The sequence below is a fragment of the Cavia porcellus genome, unplaced genomic scaffold, assembly GCF_034190915.1.
Source record: "Cavia porcellus strain 051 isolate PalLab524CR breed Dunkin Hartley unplaced genomic scaffold, mCavPor4.1 scaffold_2, whole genome shotgun sequence".
Taxonomy (NCBI): Eukaryota; Metazoa; Chordata; class Mammalia; order Rodentia; family Caviidae; genus Cavia; species Cavia porcellus.
This window is the reverse complement of record NW_026947485.1, coordinates 20,597,928-20,601,710: the sequence shown is the minus strand read 5'-3', so window position 1 is coordinate 20,601,710 and position 3,783 is coordinate 20,597,928.

Here is a 3,783-nt window from a genome sequence, read left to right as displayed (position 1 = left end):
TTTAAAATGTCCTGCAGTATTCTCTGTAGAGCTGGATTGGTGGTTGCAAATTCCCCAGTTCCTCTTTATCTTGGAAGCACCTTGTTTCTCCATTAATTTCTAGGGACAATTGTGCAGGATATATCAATCTTGGCTGAAGGTTATTGTCTTTCAAGATTTGGATTATTTCACCCCACACTCTTCGAGATTTGATGGTTTGTGCCAAGAAGTCGCTGTAATTCTGATGGGCTTTCCCTTGTAAGTGATCTGTTTGTCTGACAGCTTTTAATATTCTGTTCTTATATTGGATTTCTGGAATCTTGATTATTATATGCCTGGGTGTAGTTCTGTTCTGGTTGTAGGTGGCTGGAGTTCTGTATGCCTCATACATCTGAGCATCTTTTCCTTTTCCTTTGTTTGGGAAGTTTTCCTTAATTATTTCTGTGAATAGCCTTTGTAGTTCCTTTGTTTGTACCCCTGCTTCTTTATTCACATTCTTTATTCTTAAATTATAGATCCTCTTGTCATCTTCTAGCCTTTGTATTGTTACTGTTTGTTTCCTTGTTATTTTTAAGAAGTTTTTCCTTTCAAGTTCCCACATTACAAACCTGTCCTCCAGTTCAGATAATCTATCCTTAGTTTTTTTCAAGCTGTTATGCCAGCTTTCAATAGAGTTTCAATAGAGTTCCTGGTAATCTCTTTGAACCTGCTTCACATATTCTATTTTCTCCATTAAACAATCCTTCCCTTTTTTCTGTTCTTCCATTCCACCATCTGTTTTTTCTTGGGAGGTGCTTAGCATTTCTTTAACTATTCTACTTATATCTTGCTTTACTTGGTTAAATACTTCACTTTTGAACTCATCTATGAAGTCCCGAAGATATCGCTTTATGTCTGTTGGTGCCATGCCTGATATTGCATGTTTCCTGTCCTCATTCTCCTTTGCATTTACCTTTTCTGGATCAGTGTTCTCAGGATTGGGGATTGAGGACCCTTTCTTGGTGCCTCCTCTTCTCATATTTTTTGTTCCTTCCATACAGGCGTATATAGGGGGTCCAGTTTCTTTCTTTGTCAGTTTCAGTTTGTCTGAGGCGCAATGACTAAGTGGTCTCACCCACTGCAGTGTACTAGGAGGTACAGACCCAGGCAGCCTATGATGGGCCCACCCCTCCAGGTCAACCTACTGATGGCTTCACTGCATAAGGATGCACTGCCAGGCACAGGGACTTGGTTAGGGCCAGCTTATTGGGCCTCAGTCCATGGCATCACCCAGGTCAAGCGCTCCCCACCAATCCTACTTGAGAGGGGACTGGCCTGTTCTAGCTAATCTGCCCAGTCCCAGAATGTCCTCTGTTGGAGCCGCTTTGTCTATGGAAGGGTCTTTATTCCTCTCACTCACTGCAGGTCGATGCAGGGTTCCCTGCCAGCTCTGCTGTCAATTCAGTTTGCCGATTCCTGCTCTCAGAGCGTTCACGTCTCCAGTGAGTTGAAACTAGCAGGCTATCCTGGCTGCGCCAATTTAGGCATGGCGGCAGCAGTGAGTTCAATCCATGAGTTCAAACGGCAGCACCGAGACTTTAGCTGTTCCAATCATAGCACCTGAACTGTATTTGCAATTGGTTTCTCTCAGCTTAGTACATTCCTGGGTCAGCAGGGTATATCTCCCTCTGCTTAGGACTCCTCACACTGCAACATTCTTGGAATCTAAGCTGGCTATCTCAGAGAGCCTCTGTAGCTGCTGTTATCTGCCATCTTTACTCGATCTTCTACATGGTGATTCTTGAGATTTCAGCTCCAAGGGGCTGCAAGTGCTTTCAGGTGAGTTATCCAAGGTGGTGTTAAAAGTTAGAGCTGCATCTCTGCAAAGCCATTTAGATTTCAGGCTGACATGGTTAGCCAAGAAAAGGAAAAGAACCATGAGCAGATGGCAAGGCTTCTCCCCAGCTCACTGGATGAATTCTGTGAGGGAGTGGGTCGAATTGCAAAGGTCACAGGACAGTTTCCACTGGGAACGTGAGCACAGGTAGCTCTGCAGCCTGCAGTGCAAGGAAGTGATGGAATTTATTTCTTTGAACATCTGTTCTGTATCTGGGTATTTAACAGATCCTTACTAGTTCTAATAATTTTTCTGTCACATAAATCTTCATTTAAAAATAATGTCCCCTTGTCCTTCTTTAGAGTCCCACTTTCTCATTTCATTTCTCTTCTTATTACTTTAGCCAGAAAGCAGATTTTTTTTCCATGTTGTTTGAAGGACAAAAAAGTGTTAAGTTTTGCTGGGGATTTAGCTCAGCAGAGTAAGCATCTACCTAGCAAGTGCAATAGAGTGAGTTATATTCCTGCTACCAAAACAAATACGTGCTGAGTTTTTTAAGTAGTTTTAAGACATAGGAATTTTATATAAATTTGTACATATATGTATATAAATATACATATATATGTACATACATAAGATAGCTAAGATGAGTATACTACTAATTCTAATAGAAAAGAACAGCTAATACTCATATGATCAGATCAATTTTGCATGTCTATATCTGGTAATCTAAGCAATGCTTTAACATCTGCAATATTATAACCATTGTTAAATTCCTATCATCTTGTTTGTAAAACCTATACTGTTATTATTTTGAGTTTGTTGTTTGTTTGCTTCTTGCTTTTCTGTTTTTCTTTCCTGTGTCTTTTTTCCCTTAAATGAAGAAAGAAAGAAATATAAATTTTAAGACAAAATACTAAAGATAAAGGTATTGAAGAACTATTATAGTAAGTACTAAATTGTATGATGGTGTATAAAATAGGGTAACTATATATATATGCATATATATACATGTAAGTAAAGAGAGAGAAAGAGAGAGAGAAATAGAGAATAGCTAAAGAACATTTCAGATTTTTTAAAAATTACCCAATGGGGAGAGACTGATAGGCAACAGAAAACTACTGCACACTTTTAACATGCACCATGGTAAAGTAGTGGACAATAGTCAAAGTTTTTGCATTTTTTATGGAAACTGAAATGTAACACCATATAGATAACTGATAAGTTCATTTGACTTCTTAGTTTATAAACAGGGCAAATCATATGGATCAGCACAAATCAACACATTTAAAACATTCTGTATTTCCATGGTCTCACACAATTTTGTTAATACCAAGTTTGGATAATATTTGAATAAAGTTTCCGTTATATGAGTTAAATATAAATGTGTTGTATGTAGAAATGATTCCTACAGCAATACTGAGAGGTTACTGACACTAAAATATCGTAAAAGTAGTTATAGTTTATGGAAGTTTCTCTATGATCCCGATTAGTAATCACAACTCATCTTCTATGCTTTGGCAAATTCCTGCCCACCCAACTTGATCTACTAATAACATCTGTACGCTGTCAGATTCCACCATTTCAGGTGCAGTGCTGTTTCCACCACTGTGCAAATAGACGTGTGTGTGTGTGTGTGTGTGTGTGTGTGTGTTCCTTGCCTTTCTCTTCTTTCCCACTTACAAATCTGTCCCATCCTTAGCCTAATGCATTTCCTTTATTCAGAGAAGGAAAAGCAGTGGCTCTTACTGCTTGCAAAGCCAAATCACAGTGGAACTTACAATTCATCTTTCGCCACTCTTAAGTTTGCTGATTATTTGCTTAGCTAAGTGGAGATTTTAAAAGAAGCAAATGGAAATTTTATGAAAATAGTTAACATGAGATAAATAACAATTAAATTTATAAAATTATATACTAATGTTTTCAAAATCTTTTCTATCATGAAGAATGAAGTAATCCAAAACAATTAAGTGATTACTATTTGGAAA